This window comes from Euprymna scolopes, chromosome 12 (genome assembly GCF_053919585.1).
Source record: "Euprymna scolopes isolate OS-2025 chromosome 12, ASM5391958v1, whole genome shotgun sequence".
NCBI classification, from domain to species: Eukaryota; Metazoa; Mollusca; class Cephalopoda; order Sepiida; family Sepiolidae; genus Euprymna; species Euprymna scolopes.
Window position 1 is genome coordinate 57,119,144 of NC_136493.1, and position 18,460 is coordinate 57,137,603.

Sequence of the window (18,460 nt, forward strand, 5' to 3'; positions counted from 1 at the left end):
TTTATTAAAATGTTTTTGATGATGAGCGACATAGTTTGTGTGATCAGGAAACCACATTTAATTAATACAATGCAAAATTCGTTTTATATGTGCAAGTAAATAAATTTATGATTTAAAATTTCAATGTTTGTTTTGTATTAGATGCAGGGTTGCAGAGTACATTTCTTCTAAACTTTAAAATAGAGGATTGTAGGTATTATGGATTCTTTAGAGAGGATTCTATTATGATGAATTAATTAAAAAATTTGTATGCTTAATATACTGAGATCTCTAGTTTATAGTCCTATTATTTATCATAAAGTCTGATTTTATGGTGTGGTTGTTATGGGAGATCTTTGTGTATATAATACTGTTTGTTTTTGTTTGTTTGTTATTAATTCTCGATAGACTCTGTGTGATAGGATGTTGTGGTATTTATGAATAAGGATATCTAAGAATGAATAAGATTATTAAGTTCTGTTTCGAAAGTAAATGTTATAGTAGGATCGACGATGGTCAGTGTGTTATCTATGTGTTCTATTTTTATGTTTGTGTGATGAAGAAAAGTAAGAATATCATTTCTGTATCTGAAAATATGGTATTTATATATATAGATATAAGATTCTCTTTCTAGGACTTCTTGAAATAGGCAAGCAATGGCACTGATTAAAAGATTGTCTATTGAAAAGCCGAATTTTTATCAATAGTATGAGGTTCTACACTAATTAAATCATACAAGGTATGTACATGTAAAATAACAATTAAACACTAAAACGATTTCGGGATATCCGATAGTTCACAAAGTCAGTTAACAGCTGATCTATGCGTATAATCGTTTCATAAGATAAGTAATGACTTTTTTTATTCTGCTCGAATCGATCAGAGATGACTGCACATTACATTGTTATGATGAATGAAGTTATGCATTCATGACCTGAAAGTTTCATCTCCCTATTGCAGATATTGACGGCGTGAGACTCTAAGAAAGCCCTGTTACGGACAGCAGTCAGAATCAAATATGCGTTATTGAATTCCTGGCAAAAATGCATTGAGAATTGTGGTGACAAAATAGAAAAATACAATCTGACGCACAAAAGTCCGCTAGGCTTTAACATATTCAAATTTGAATTCATCACCATATAAATCTGCTAAATAGACTTACACAAAAAATTGTGGACAAAATATGGTAGAATAGTCCCAAAAATGGAGTGTTTTTATTAGCGCTAAAAGAGCCCCTAAGGCAAGCCAAGAGTTATCGCGAAGTATAGACAAACAAATTATATAGAAAACAGTTCGTTAAAACTTTTCAGAAAGTTTTATAAAAATCCAAAGCATCAATTTGTTTAATGAGCACTAAAGTGTCAATTTTAGCCATTTTAACCCGAAAGACATCCCTAGGAGTGCAACCGGAGTTTTCCTGGAAAATCCGTTTTTGGTTACTATTTGTTTTTGCTCCTATAAAGTTTAATGTTTATGCAAAATTTCTAAAAATTCCAAGGCGTTGTTATTGAGAAAAGTGTGGACAAACGAACGGACGAGAGTGAATTTACAATTCCACCCTCCTTTTATGGGAGGACCAAAAACAAAAAAAAACGAATATGTTCCCAGTAACCCCATTGCCTAATAAAGCACAGATGAAAAAAACAAAAACAAAAACAAAAATAAAAAAAGAAGGAAGTTTTTATTTCTTAGAGCAAAACGCCTCTCCAAAGACCCAATAGCTACAAGGAAAAATACCCCACCCCTTTACTAAGTATGTTGCCTTCTTTTAAATAAAAGTGTTGTATTGAACTAAATAATTATAGAGCGAACTCTAATAATCTTATACCCGATACTGTTATGAACAAGCCGTAGAAAATCAAATCACACAAATATATAAGGGTGACCCCCCCCCAAAAAAAAAACAAAAGCTAAATGGAGGCAATCTAGAACATATGCTGTAGAACGAAGAAAAAAAGGCCAAAGACCCTAGTGTTTTGATGTGATGTATTGAATAAAATAAACTAGCTATGACCAAAGTTTCATTTCATTAATACAAAACACTAAGAAACGGGGCCTGATTAGAGTTGGGGATTGTTTTTTTTTTTTGGTCACCCTGTGTGTACTAGCATTTCAGCCCGGCGTTGCCTGGATGTTTGGAGGTGTATGCTGAGCAAAAAAAAAAAAAAAAGCGGTACATTTTTTTAAAACTTTTACCCCTATTATGACTACTTAACATTTAATGTTTTGGGCTCAAATAATATTATTAAGTTAGATCCACGTCCAAGGAACCTATATCTAAAATTTCAAGTGTTTATACCGAAAATTGGCGGAGGAGTTTGGTAGAGTTCTCAAAGGTCAAATCGTTGAACTTTGACCCCTTCCCAGCCAAATTTCTGGCCGAAAACGTATTATGAGGATTTTTCCCAAATTTCAGTACCCTGTATATCAAATTTCGAGTTATTGTGTAGGGAAATGTACACAGACAGACAGACATACACACACACACAGACACACGCACACACAGACACTTTCACTTTTATAGATATACTAGCATGGGTGCCCGGCGTTGCCCGTGTGTTTGGAGGTGTGTGTTCAGCAAAAAAAAAAAGAAAAAAAGAAAGTGGTAGTAGGAAGGCAGGCTCAGACCTGTACTGCAAAGGAGGAAAAGAACGGGGAAAAAACTGACATCTTTGTTGTTACGACCACCACCAAACCGGAAGTGACGTAGGTTTTAATCAAGGAGAGGACGACTTTCGAAAATATCGGCGAAAAAAAGCGACCTCCCTGTAGAAAAGTGCCCAGTTGAAGGTAAAGATCTTAATGTTTATAGCCAATTTTTCGATATTTGTCGTCTGAAAGGTCAAACTTCAAAACGATACTGATCTTGGAAAAATCCGTCGCCTCTGTCGAAAGTTTTAGGCAGACATGCAAAAATACATACACACATTTATATATTGTTAACTCAAATTTTCCACCCAAACCGATTAAAAAGCTTGCTCTATCTCTGAATACCCTTTATGTAAAATTTCAAATGTTTAGGCCAGAAATTGTCTAAGTTATTTGGTAGAGACCGAGGCGGTCAAATTTTTTAAAACTTTGACCCCTATTATGATCACTTAACATTTGTTGTTTGGGGCTCAAATTAAGTTATTAAGTTAGATCCATGTCCAAGAAACCTATATCTAAAATTTCAAATGTTTAGACAAAAACATTGACAGAGTTATTGTGTTGGGAAATATACATAGACAGACACACAGACAGACAGATACTTTCACTTACATATATATACATGCATACGTACATTTTATTACTTTTGCTATTCGATTTTTTACGATATTTCATGTATGCGATGTTACCCTCTTGATAATGCCGGGTACTTCCGGTAATTTTGATAGGAAACAAAGCCAATGTCTGGCACAACGTAATTTAAGTTATAAGCCTCAAAAGACGGTAAAAACAAATATGAATACAACAGAAAATAAAAAAAATAACAAATGGACGATAGTTAAAAAAAATAATAAATAATGAATGAGGAAAGCGAAACGATAAAAGAAGCAGACGAAATACGAAAGTAGAAAACACATTTAAAAAATGGCGGCAAGATGAATGGCATAAAATGGCGGCAAGATGAATGACATAAAATGATGGAACAGAGATATTTAAAAAAATATTATCACTAGTAAAATGTTAATAAAACATGAAAATAAAGTTGATAAAAGAAACAGAAATGATACAAATTTAGAAATAAAATAAGAAAAGTGCATTTGAAGAATTAGACAAAAAGAAGTAAATAAAATTACTTAAAACAGTTTTAAAGAACAAAGACGAAAAAAACTGTTTACAAAATGTCTATTGCCTTTTTTTTTTAGTATAATATAGTCATAAATAAATACACGAATGAATAAATAAAAAAATATTTTTCTTAAAGCCGTAAGAAAGAGAAGCCATTAAAACAAGAAACAAAGCGTATAACCTGTACATTAGCTCGACTTAAAAAAACAAACAATAACTTAAGTCAATGTATTTTGAGCCCGGAGAAAACGAACTAAAAACTAAAAGCACAACATAAATTGAATGGATAGATACGAGAAAAAAGTAAAACAAAGCAGAGAATACGTGCACAAATTGATACTAATGTAGCGAATGGTGTGTGTGTGTGTGGCAAAACATGCAAACCTACTTATTTGCAGCTCTCATGTCAAATCGTTTGTATCCAACGGAGAATATGGCTCATTGCAAATATAGCACCCTTCTGAAAAAGCAGCTGAAGTGTTTTTGACTGGCATTAATATAAGCATAGATATTATTAAGAAACACTAGCACATATAAGCATTAATGAACACATTTTCGTTGACTATTTATAAAAATACTAATAGAATACCGGTACCAGAATGAGTAAAATTATATCATAAAGAGAAGATTTTGTACCATTTTTCGTCTCTTTACGAAGTTCAAAATCGAGATATAAGGATAGTAAACTATAAGTCTCTAATATCACATAAGTCTATAAAGCCACCATTCGCTCATTTCACGGTGCACCAACCATTCGTCTATCAGTCTATTTTTGGAGAATATGCAAAAATAGTCTACTATCTAATAGGTTCTATATCAATCAAGCTCCAGTCGCTGTCTCATTACGGTAATGTTACAGCCAGGGTTGCGGTGTCGGAGTCGGAGTCGGAGTCGGAAAGAGTCGGAGGTTTTACCTGGAGTCGGAGTCGGATTTCTACGAGTACAAGGAGTCGGAGTCGGAATTTTTTATCCGACTCCGACTCTTTAAGTCCAATGAATTTAATTTTACATGGTTTTCCCGTTTGGTGTTACCAGTTTTTTTTAATTACTATTTTTTATTATCACATTTTTACCTCAAACAAGGCACATTGCGACTTTGATGTATGGGGGCGACTATCAGGGACCTAAGTTTCAAGGGTACTATGTAGGGAGTTTAGCAGCAAGGTGTCTGTTTACATTACACTTGAACTTGTGCATGTCAGTACAGTTGGGGAAGCAGGAACCTGGAAGAGAATTCCAAAGTCTAACAGTTCTGGGGAAGGAGTTATTAGAGTAGAAGGCTTTCTTACATCTGGGGATCTCTACTGTATGGGGCTGGCACTTCGCTGGGACAGGAGCTGAATCTTAGATAACAGTTCAGAACCTGTCAGGTTGGCGACTCTCTTTTGAACACTGTCCAAGAGCGAGAGACTAGTAGTGTTAACGAGCATCCAAATGTGACAGCAGTATTCGATACATGGGCGAATGGTGGAAGAAGCTATTAGAGTAGAAGACTTTCTTACATCTTGGGATCTCTACTGTGTAGGGGTGGCACTTTGCTGCTTGTCGGGTTTGTCAGGGGTATGATCATTGAGGGGGCACAAGAGCTTGGCGTTCGTCAGATCATCCACCATTAAAATACTTGTAAAGCAAGCAAAGGGATGCAACATTTCGTCAATGGGACAGGGGCTGACGCTTAGATAACAGTTCAGGACCTATCAGGTTGGTGACTCTCTTTTGAACACTGTCCAGGAGCGAGAAGATGCACCGGTCCAAATGTGACACCAATACTCAATAATGGAATGGTGGCTTTGTAGAGGTACAGGATACTTTCAGGCGTAAGTAACATTCTAGCACGGTAGAGGAAGCCATTCTTCTTTGCACCAGCCTTGGCAATGATCTCGATGTATTTATTCCAACTCATGTTCTCTGTGAATGTTAAGCCGAGGAGTTTGAACAAAGTACTTTCAGGTAATGTATCTTTAGCCATAGGTATTGTTGGTTGGTAAGGGTTCATGTAATTATTAAAGGAAGCGAACTTTGTCTTGGAAGCTTTGAATATTACCATCCATTTCTAACTCCATTCCACTATAGACACTACAGATTGAAGGCCTTCCTCTAGGGTTTCCGCCGTTGACTTTGATATGTGCTCATTAGATTTCCCCACGTGCCTGCTATAGAGCATGGTGTCATCGGCAAATATAACCATGTCAGAGACAATCTTATTATGTAAGGATCGATCTCTGAGGCACACCTGCATTTATATCATATTGTTTGGACGTACGCCCAATCGAGGACTGCCTGGATTATTCTCTCATGTAAGAAGGATTTAATTATGTTAAGCATTCGTCCAGTAATACCAGAGATTTTATTTTCATCAGAAGACCATCGTGCCATACCCTGTCAAAAGCCTTAGATATATATAGGGCTATTGCCCTCCCCTTCCCCTGCCTTATCTAGTGCTTGGTATATACGTTCAGAGATAACAGTTAGAATATCTGCAGTAGAACAGGCTTGCCTAAATCCATATTGATGGTCAAACAGAAGTTTAGCAGTTGTAAGGTGGTGGACTAGAGCTTGATTAATTAAAGACTCACGTATTTTGGCGAAAAGCGGGAGGAGGTTAATTGGGCAATAATTTTATGGGTTAGTTCGTTCACTAGATATTTTGTAAACTGGTACCACAGAAGTAGCATTCCAGCTGTCAGGAAAGAAAGATTCTTTAAGACATTTAGAGAGAACTGAAGCAACCTCAGCGGAGGATTTTTAATAGCACAGCCAGGATGAGATCAGATACACATGCTTTTGAGATGTCTAGGTTTTTTTTATAATATCATGAACTTGAGAAGGGGTGATTTTCAGATCATCTAGTGTGGTTTCTGTCCGCAAAGGAAAATCAGGGAGGGAATGGTTTGCTGGGGCCAAGGTAGAGTTTGAGGAAAAATAACGGGCAAACGTGTTAGCTTTTCAGTTGCTGTCTAAAAAATCTCATGATAGTTGGATAGTGGGGGAATTAGATTGCATATTATTTACTACACTATTGTAGATTTTCCAGAAATCATGAGTTCCTAATTTCTGCACTTCAATGCGTTTCCTGGTGGTTTCAGTATATTCACTTTTAGCTGTTGCTACTTCTTTCTTATAATTACTTCTAGATTCTATATACTTTGTCTGTTTGTACAGGACATATACTGGATAAATATGTGGTATGCATATTGCCTCTGAGCAATGACAGCTGCGCAAGTAGAAGTAAATCATTGGAGAGAGTGGGGTTTACTATAGAACTGCCATGTAGGAATATGTGCTCCAATTGCTGCTTTGAATCATTCAGTAGTATAATTTGCGCACTGTTCTGCAGGAAGAGAAAAGGTGTCTCTGATATGATGTCTAATGGGATCCAAGTCAGCCTTATTTTAGTATGTTGTCGTTTTGAGCAATGGCTCTTCAACTTGGGGTCGAGAGTTTAGAGTGATTCTATCATTATCACAGCATGATCAGCATTTGTTACACGATCCTCATGATCTCTTGTCAGAAATAGATTCAGAAGTGAGGCTTGCTGGTCCTCGTGATCTGAGAGACGGGCCTGGAATGTTACTGTCTGTGTCAAAGAATGGGATAAAGCAAAGTTATAGATAGCTGTGTCAGTGTAGTTAGAGAAGCCAAGCAAATTTCTGTGGTGGGCGTTAGAGTCACTAAATACATGTATTTGGGCGCTAGTGGCAAGGGAGAATGCTACATCTATACTGTCAGAGACATGATTGATTATAGTACAGTCCTGGGTTGATGGAGAACGATAAAGAAACTACAGATAGCTAACGCTATGTTGTAAATATAGTTTAAATAATATGAAGGCCTGGTCACCTGATTCTAGTTTAGATTCCCAAGACGTTGGGAGGGTGTTAGAAATATAAACTCCAAGTCTGTTCCTGTTAAAGTCCTTACGACAAAGTGGAAGATCACGAGACATGTTAAAGATGTTAGAGGGGATGGAGGAGTGCAAGTTAGTTTCACTTAGTGCTAAGATATCCGGGGAGTTTGCTAGGAGAAATGATTCTACACCATCGAAGTTAGTTCGTAGTCCTGAAATATGTGTAAATGCCAACCTCAAGGGAGGAGGTGTTAGTGTGTGTCTGGTTTGAACATTTTTTGGGGGGATTGAGCTGTCATTTTATATATTTCGTAGTTTCAGATCTAGATTTAGGTGCTAGGCAAAACGGATATGCATAACCACCATCATGAAACACGAGTAGACCATCAGCTGGTTCCTCATCCACAGGAATGTGGACTCGGGAATGCCACCCAGAGATGAGTGAAGGGTGCCTTTCCATGCGCGACATGGCACTACATATATCTCGATATTACACAACTGATTATAGAACAGCCGCTCTAAGCACTATCAAAGAGTTAGGTCAGTTGAGAAACAGCAACCAGCAACTGTCAAACTGGTACCCTCAAACCTGTCCAACAGGAGTGTCCCAGTCCAATCATGTTAGCATATATGTTAAATAAGCACCCCCAAGATACCCAAGTATAGGGGAAGGGAATGAGGCAAATGTGGGGGACGGCATTCAATGCCCTAGTCAGCAAATAAGGCTAAGCACTGGCCATCTAATGAGTCCTTGTGGCCGCACCTCTGCTCCTGGCTAATAGGCAAAGAAGGAGTAAGGAATCTTAATAGGCAGGGCCTATCTACTCCTTAAGCAATTTAGGTTTGCAAACCGGTGATTTGATCAAGTCACCAGCTCTAGGGAGGTTGTCGTCCAGGAATGAGAAGGTCTACCTCTCCTATTTTGTGCCAAGAGGTATGAGGTCAGTGGCACAGGTTTACAAATCGAAGTTTTCCTTATCCTAGATTGATGACGTAACCAGATCTACTGGTCCATCAGCACTGAGAGGGTTTTCCCTGCACCTGGTTTCAAAGCCAGTTATTTCTATGCTCCCGCATGGATAGTTAGGATTGATTGAGTTAATATCAAAGAATTAGTATCTGATTTTATGCTACACTCCTCAGAATAGGATTTAAAATTTGTTACGTTTTTAAAGGAGGTATGTATGAGTGTGGGGTGTAGATTAAAAGTGAATATCTACTAGGGTTAAGAAAAGATCAAATATGGTTTGTGGATTAGTGACTAATTGGAAAATTATAGTATAAGGGTTAGGGTGCATTTCGAAATGTGCTTTAAGTGTTAGTTTACATGTAAAGATAATCACCAGTATTTTATCCCATCTAATGAAAGAAAGATGTAGTTGCTAGTTAATATAGATCACTTATAATCTGAGCACAAACTTTGGCTGTTAGTTGTCTGTTTTTTTTTAGATATTATATAGTATAAATATAGGTTAAGCTAATGCACCCCTTAGCAATAGAAATCTATAGATGTTTAGTATTTATCGATTTAGAAAAGGTCAGCGTACTAAAGTTTAGGACCGGAAGCTAAACCCTCCTCCCAAGGTACGTGCAAAGTATGTGATTTTATATCAGCTTGGGGAGAATAGCAATTGGTTTTTTGTCCAGTTGAAACAGGAGAGATGATATAACTTACAAGAATACAGCATTAATATACAATATAGATATACAGTGATTTGTGGAGGATTTGAGTGCATAAGGATTTTTAATGTTTATCATGCAAAAAAGACAGGCAGGTATCTTGGAGGGAAAGCATTATCCCTTTAAAGCAGACATTTAGAAATGATATTTGTGCCAGTTATTTTAGTAACATACATCAGTAACAATATACATGTGACCAGTATAGGCCTTATATTTAAACATTACACTTAGTCACAGAATGATAAATTATGATTTCTAAAAATAGGGAAGCATTATAAGTAAATAAGAACAGGAAAACAGGTTTGGTGAATAAACAATAACTTAATTGCTTCATAAGCAGTGGTTTGCACAATTTAGCAGTTTTTGTAGGGTTTTGCTTTTATTTTTTGAGATATCTCATATTTTTTACTGTATTGTAATGCTTCCACTTCATCAAGATATTTCGGTCTGTCGGATATCTGAAAATCCTCCCTGGAGAAATGTTTTCGTTTTGTTTGTGACGTCACACAAGATCAATGAAAGTTCTGTCTTTGAGTGGGATCACTGTGGATTACATTGGATAACAATCGGATTGTAATCTGAAAGTTATCCAGTTATGAATCAAAGAAAATTTGGCAATTGGATTAGTTCGGGATTGATCCGGAATTACAATCTTATCTCTCCCACACAAAAATATAACGGGCATAAATCAATAAGAAGCAACCCATGGCACTATAGCCCGTTATAGTTTTTTTCCTTGTTTTTACATAGGAGTCACTACTTATGAAGGCCCAAAGGTCACTCGAAGATAATGGTTTATGAGTGTACAGAAGTCGATGGCACAATCTCCAAGTAATCGTTAGTAGTGGAAATTTGATAAATTAAATTACTTAAAGGGGATGGCTCATCAAGAATTTGTTTATGTTAGACTTAAATATGATCAATATGCAGTCAGCTAGAAAGCAGGCAAATGGAAGAGAGTTACACAGGCGTGCAGTTCTAAGAAAGAAGCTTTGTTCATGGAATCTACGTTTAGGTTTAGGAACAGAAAAAGAGTGGGGGAAATTATTGATAGTAGTTTCAGCTAGACGAGTGTTTTTCATGAAAGTTTGGCAAGGGGGGACCATAGATTGAAGCTCAGACAGACACCCGACATGTAAATAGTGACAGATAAAGAGAGGCTCGTAACGTCTCTTCTGTGGGAAAGAGGTAGCAGGGAAGAGAAAGGGGCACCCTCACCAGGTTACGAAGTTTATTTTAAAGTTTGTCGCAGCATAATAAGAGTTTTCCAGCAGCTCCTGTCCAGATGTGGCAACAGTACTCCATCTGTGGATGTACCTGACTCTCACCTAGGTAGAGAATTGCATTAGCAGTGAGATATCTACTGGGGCGCTAAAAGGAGCCCACCATTTTTCCATCCCAGAAGCTTGTCAAAACATGGAGCCTCCCCAAGACGAGAGCCATTCATTTCATTTGATTCTAGATAAGAGATCAGATCATTGATGATATGAAGATAGAAGCTTGATTTTAAATGCATTAAAATTAACCAGCCACTTCTTTCTCCATCGCACCACATGCTTCAGATCAGAGGAGAGAGAATCAGATAGAACTTGGTCATTTACGGCTTTTGATGTGTTGAAATAGATGGTAATGTCATCAACATAAATGTCTTCGGATGATCTTAGGATGTGATTTGGAAGATCATTGATGCAAATCATTAAGAATGCTGGGCCCAAGATGGACCCTGAGGGACTCCGGCATTAATACTGTGAGCTTCTGATTTCTGCTCATCAACCACTAATCTTATGAACCTATCAGAGAGAAATGGTTTAATAATTGAGAAAACCTTTCCAGCTACAGTATAGCTGGAGATCTTGTGAAGTAGGCCTTTATGCCATACGCTATCAAAGGTCTTTCATAAGTCAATTACCCTAGAAAGAAAGCCTCCGTTGACAGATTCGCTTATCCTATGAGATATAACGGTTACAACATCTGCTTTAGATCTACTAGAATGGAAACCATATTAGATGTTACTAATAAGGTTATTTTTGCTGAGATGGTTAACTACTTCTCCATTTAACACGGATTCCAGTAACTTGCTTATGACGCACAGGAGATTTATTGGTCTGTTCTGAGAGGAAGATGATCGATCACCTGAATTCTTAAATACAGGGCATACTGGTGAGATTTTAAGACAACACTTAAACAACTTTGTAAGTATGGGAACTAGTTCTGTTTGAAGCGTTTTCAGCACTATAATTGAAATTCCATTAGGGTCAGTTGCTTTACTGGAATCAAGGTTTTTGATTAGCTTGGCAACATCACGCACAGATATTTGTATTTCGCAAAGTGTGTTTTCTGATAAAAGAAGAAATGTGATGGGTTGACGGCCTTAGTTAGCTTAGGCTTTAATTGGTTGCAAAGTTCTTGGTAAAGAGTTTGGCTTTGTCTGATGCTGATGAGATTACCTCAGGTCTATTGATGATGGTTTGGATAGAGCACATGATTCTGTTCAGGATCCTGTTTGCTATTTGCCAAAACTGGTGGTAACCAAGCTGCTGCTCAGCTACTTTGGACTTAACGGACTGAGCATACAACTCTCTCGCATTCTTTATTACTCTTTTACGGTGATTGCTGGCAGTCCTAGAATCGGCTTTAGTCTCAGTACAGCTTCATGTTTTTCCTTTGATCCTCTTTCCATAAAGGTAATATTATTTTTTTTTTAATTTCTTCTCTGTATAATACGTGTCTTTACTACCCCTTTCGAAATGCCATGGCCTAAAGAGGTTCCCCTATCCCGAAATATTGTAGTCCCTTTTGAACTGAGAGCATAAAATTTAATTGTAATTTTTTCATCCATTTGTTATTTTAACTTATTCTATAAACTTAGTTCATGTTTTCAAATGTATTTATAGCATATTTGAAACCACATTTCCAAACTCCCATTCTTATCTGAATTCATTTGAACTGGCGAGTTTACTTCTCATGTTATACAATAAAATATGATAATGAAATTTTGTAAGATGGACTTGCATTTTAAAAAAAAGCTTTAAATCTATTTAAAATTTTAACCATCCCTTAATCTGTCTTTAAAATCGATATTACTAAAATATTATTTATTTTTTTGTATTATTTTATTCCATTTCTCTATTCAGTGCTATCGACCCACTTGAAACTATTTTCCCAGATTTTTTTCACATGTCATTTGTTCGTAATATATTAGTAATAGTTAGCAATATATGTATATACGCAATAGAAAAAGTGGAAATATGCATCTCTTTTCTAGTATTAATCACCTTTGGTAAATGAGTTTGTATGTCTTAAATTATTAATACAGAAATCGAAAATTATACCGTTTCAATTAAATAAAAGAAGGAAGTATTAATTCCAAGCACACATTTGGCTCTTAAGGCAGATCCTCCCTCCCTCTCTCTTACTTCTCTCAAATAAACGCTAGTCTTTGCACCTCAATTCATTCTACGTAGAGACACTTGTCTTTTAGTTAGACCAACATGGGCCACTCGAAGAATACCAAGTTAAGTGCATCTATATATCTGTGCTGTGTGAAACCTCTTTATGTAGATCTAGTTCCACCATTTCTTTTGTTTTCTTTGCTTTATATTTTCTTACCCATTCAAATAATTATTAATATCCTATTCATTTATTTTAAAACAAATTAGTTGCTAGAGCAAATTGGTTTTCTCAGTACTTTAAAGATAAAATTTCTTGTAAATGTTAGAGGGGAATCTATCTCCAATCCTGAGCTTATTTATGAAGACTAGAGAAAAACTTTAAATTAAGATAATGTCTTCATCCATGCGGGGGCGCAGAAATAAGGCGCCTGGTTAACTATCTCAGTGTGATGGACCTGTAGATCTTGTCAGATCATCCGCCTAAGAGAAAGAATACTAATAAAAAAAACAGAGAGGGAGGCCTCCTCAGTCATGGTTGACAACCTTCCTGGATCAGGTGACTCAAACTACTTCCCGGCTTGCAAACGTAACTTACTTAAGGAGTAGATAGGCTCTTCCTATCGCCGACTTTCACACTTCTTCTTTGCTTATTAGTCAGGTCAGAGGTACGATACCAGGGACTCACTAGAGTCACCCTGTGCTTGGCGTTATTTCCTGACTAGGACACTGAACTCCGTTCCTCTATTCCCTATTTTAAATTTCTTTCTTTCTCTCAGAAATTGAGAAAATTTGCTTGCATGCCACTTGTGCTCACAAGACTTGTTTGGGCCGGTCTTGTCTGAGAGGTTGAGGGTAACTGATTAACAGTTTGTCTTGCTGTTGTTTCCGACTGTCACTACAGGTACTCTAACTCTTTGGCTACAGAATAGATTTCCACATAGGGGGTCAAGGAGTCGGGAGTCGGAGTCGGGAGTTGGAGTCAGAGTCGGGAGTCGGAGTCGGAGTCGGAGTCGGAGTCTAAGATATCAAAGGAATCGGAGTCGGAGTCGGCATTCTAGGAATTCAAGGAATCGGAGTCGAACTTTCACCATCCGACTCCGCAACCCTGGTTACAGCCCTTTGTTTGTTTTACAAGCACTTCCATGGAATGTAGTCCGATGAACTTACTAAACTTGTACATCCTCAACATAAATACTCGACAAATCCGAATAACAGCAAACCCCCACCCTTTCACTATAGAAGTCTCTTGATAACGGAAAACCCACGCTAATACCATCTTTTCTAGGATGAAGAAATTTAAACATAATGTGAACAGACACTTTTCTGTACACGTTCATACCAAGCACTGTATAAGGCAGTAGAGGGGAGGGCAGTAGCCTTTGATATAACTAAGGCTTTTGACAGGATATGGCACGATTGTCTTCTGATGAAAATAAAATCCTATGATATTACTGGACGAATGCTTAACATAATTAAATCCTTCTTATAAGAAAGAAGAATCCAGGTTGTCCTCGATGGGCATACGTCCCCCAAAAATGATATAAATGCGGGTGTGCTTCAGGGATCGATTCTTGAACCGTTGTTATTTCTGATATTCATAAATGACTTACCTGATAAAATAATCTCTGAGATGGGTATATTTGCCGACGACACCATGCTCCATAGGAGGCACATGGGGAAAACTAATGAGCACATATCTAAGGTAATGGCCGAAACCCTAGAGAAAGACCTTCAGTCTGTAGTGGAATGGAATAAAAAATGGATGGTAACATTCAACGCTGCCAAGACAAAGCTCATTTTCTTTAATAATTACATGAAACCTTATAGCTATGGCTAGCGATACTTTACCTGAGCACTTCGTTCAAGCTCCCTGGCTTAACGTTCACAGGAAACATGAGTTGGAATAGATACATCGAGATTATTGTTAAGGCTCTGCAAAGAAGGTGAGCTCTCTCTATCGTGCTAGAAAGTTACTTACGCCTGAAAGTATCTTGTACCTCTACAAAGCCACCATTCGCCCATGTATGGAGTACTGCTGTCACATTTGGGCTGGTGCATCTGCTACTAGTCTATCGCTCCTGGACAAGGTCCAAAAGAGAGTAACCAACCTAATAGATCCCGAATTGTCATCTAAGCTTCAGCCCCTGTACCACCGACGTAATGTTGCATTCTTCTGCCTTTTTACAAGTATTTTAATGGTGAATGCTCTGACGAACTACAAGCCCTCGTACCCCCTCGACGAAAATACCCCCGACAAACCCGACAAGCAGCGAAGTCCCACCCCTACACCGTTGAGATCCCTTGATGTAAGAAAGCCATTTTCTCTAATAGCTTCTTCCCCAGAACTGCTAGACTGTGGAATTCTCTTCCGGTTTCCTGCTTCGCCAACTGTACTGACATGCAGAAGTTCAAGTGTAATGTAAACAGACACCTTGCTGCTAAACTCCCTACATAGTACCCCTGCAACTTAGATCCCTGATAGTAGCTCCCTACATCAAAGTGGCAACGTGCCTTGTTTGGGGTGAACGTGTAATAAAAAAACAACAAAAAAAACTCCCCATATAGGATGCTCGTTATAAATTTGGCTTTTAATTACAGTAATCCATTGCGTTTCAGTGGCAACGCTCCTTGTTTGGAGTCAACACCATTTCCTTTCTGATAGAAGATTGCGACTAACTCTGGATGGTATCTCTTATTTCCTCTTAGTGCTAGTATTCCTCCGAGCCCTACTCTAGGTCCAACCCTGTTTCTTCTCTAAATCAATGATTTTTCAGCAAATATTATTCAGAAGATTAAAATATATGTTTCGATTCTGCTATTGCTTGTCGTTCATCTCTCCCAGGTCAGTTAAAGTATGTTCATAATCAAGTAATTGACTTGCTTTCACGTGTAGATTAGGTTACACAATGTCCTGTTTCTTTTAATCCTATTAAGACGACGCTCATACCTTTCAGTTGTACGCGTACCCCATTTCTTCCTGATATTTTCATGGATGGGCCTGTTCTTGAGGAGTAATTGACTCTAAAACGTCTTGGATTTCCTTTCTCATTAAATCTTTCTTGGAGTTCATGTATTAGATCAAATGCTGTTTCTGCATCTTTTATTTCTCGAAGCACATCCTCCCCCTTGAGACTATTCTCCATCTTTAGAAATTTTATGTGAATCTGTTCAATTTGAGGATTCTTGACAAAGTACAGAAACGTACATGTAATTTAATTGGTCCCATCATTTTCTTCTCTGCTGTATCACAAATGTAACTTTGCTAGTTTCAGTATATTCTATAGATACTGTTACGGCATATTTTATTCAGAACGGTATTATCTATTCGTTTCACTTTTGGCTCCAGCTCGGTTGACTTATTGGTCTAGTGGTCGTCATGAATTCACTGTTGTGATATCTCATTGTTATACAGCTTTATATTACTGTAGGTTATTTCTTAGAACAGCAGACTGTTTAACTCTTTCCTGCTGACCATTTTCCTTCTACTATATAGAGAAAAGTAAAAATGTTATGCAATATTTTATTAAATGATTAAAATATTAAAAATAAATTCCAACACACACATAAACATTTCAGACTTAAAACAACCGTAAACAAAACTTGAGTATCATTTTCTCTCTCCACGAGAGGCTAAAACATCAGGGTTAATACCACCAGAAAAATAGAAAAGAAAAACTAAAAACAAACAAAAAACAAAACAAAACAACAGTCTTCTTTGAAAACGACATATTAGATTGAAAGTTACAGATAAATAATTTTAGTCATTTAATCAAATATCTCATAACATTTTCAAATGAGTTTTTTTTTATCCTAAGCAAAAGTTTATTCTACCTGTACAATAATTTGCTATTTCACTTTCAGCGTTTAATATGTTTTGGAAGATCCTTAAATTTATCATATCAAATATATCATTTAAACATATTCTACACGGGTCGTCTAAATTGCTAAATGTATTGGCCTGTTGCTTTATATTCCACTCGACTAAAGGAAATTTTACATCCATATCGTAAAAATAAAGTAAATTTTTACTGGGTTTATTTAAAATATTTAAATAATAGATATAGCTGTTTATTTAATATAAAATGCATAGCTAAATAAGTATTTTATAAATAAATTTTATACTAAGTCTATATTCTATCAATCTATCTTTATATATATATATATATATATATATATATATATATATATATATACATATATCGAGAAAGATAAAGAAATAAAAAAATAACAAATGTGTATATATAGTGTGCGTATGTGTGTGAGAAAGAGAGCGAAAGATCAAGAAGAAGAGCATAGATACATCGATACAAAAAGAGCGAGAGATGAAGATAATGAGGGGTGGGCGGTAAATTTTATGAATGTTTAACGTTGCCAGTACCAAATGGTTTTCAAAACTCTTGGTCGTTTGCCAAAATCCTAATTACTAATTAAGGAAATTCGCATTTCAATACTTTACCCTTTATTTACGAAATGACGATAAGCTGATCTCAAAGTCATTATCTATTAATGAATACATGAAATACAACTATTAAAAATACTAACGGAACTAAAGGATATAAAAGTTAATAATCCGAGACACTGTCTACAATAGTATCTCTATATCTACTATTATATATAAGGAGCTTTGTGTATGAATGAGTTCGTTCCCTATGGATTCAAAAACGACTGGGCCAATTGTTATGAAATTTCAAACGAAAGCACTTTATGTGCCTGGTAGTGTTCTTTTTTACACAGAAATCACTACTTATCAAGGCCCGGAAGCCACTCGAGGATAAGAGTTAATGGGTAAACATTAGCCAATGTGATTATAGCGTAGTAAGCATAAGCAGTGGGGATTTTGTAAATTGGATTACTTAGAAAGGCAGTTCATCGAGAACTTTTTTTTACGTTGGACTTGAAGACAATCAGATTATAGTCAGGCAATCGGAAGAGAGGTTTTGTATCGGAATGTCTTCGAACACTTTTTATACTCAATAAACGAAAGAAATCCTATGATAGAAAGAATATGCGATTTTAACCAAAGTTAACACTTTACACAGCCTAAGATCACAAGTACAATGATGAAATGTTATTACCACACAAGTCGAAATGCTCCATATATTTCATCAACAGTACGTTCTTTGATACGACAGGGGCGCGTTCGAAATGAATGTTTCTGCTTAAAACACAATTGCATCATGATACTTGACTTTTTTTATTTTAAACTTAAATTCAAGTCATTATCACCGCATCAGAACTAATTCCAGACAAAAAGGTATCAGTAGGTTCTTTGATATGACAGAGGCACGTTCGAAATGAATATTTCTGTTTAGAGCACAATTGCATCATGATATATGACTTCTGCATTTTAAAATTTGATTTAAGCCATCATATATGTTTAAAAAATAATTTCATAAAATTGTGTACAAAATCACTGCGGGGGGGGGGCTTCTGAAGCTTCCCCTCCGTGCATCGCGATAGGTCCCTAACTAGAGCAGGCAATCAATCGATTTGATTGAAAATGGCCGATTTCACCGATTTCGATGGCAATAAAAACATGAGAGGGTGAAACATTCGTTGATCATCATTCAATCCCGAGCAACGTCGAGCCATGCTGCTAATATTCACTATGGAGAACCGAAATGTTAGCTATGTAGCATAAAATCTATCTATCTATATATATAAAAGTGAAAAATTGTGTGTGTGTATGTGTGTGTCTGTATGTATACATTTCCCTACCAAATTACTCTATCAATTTTCAGTCTACAGACTCGAGATATGGCATAAGGAGTATTGAGGTTTGGAAAAT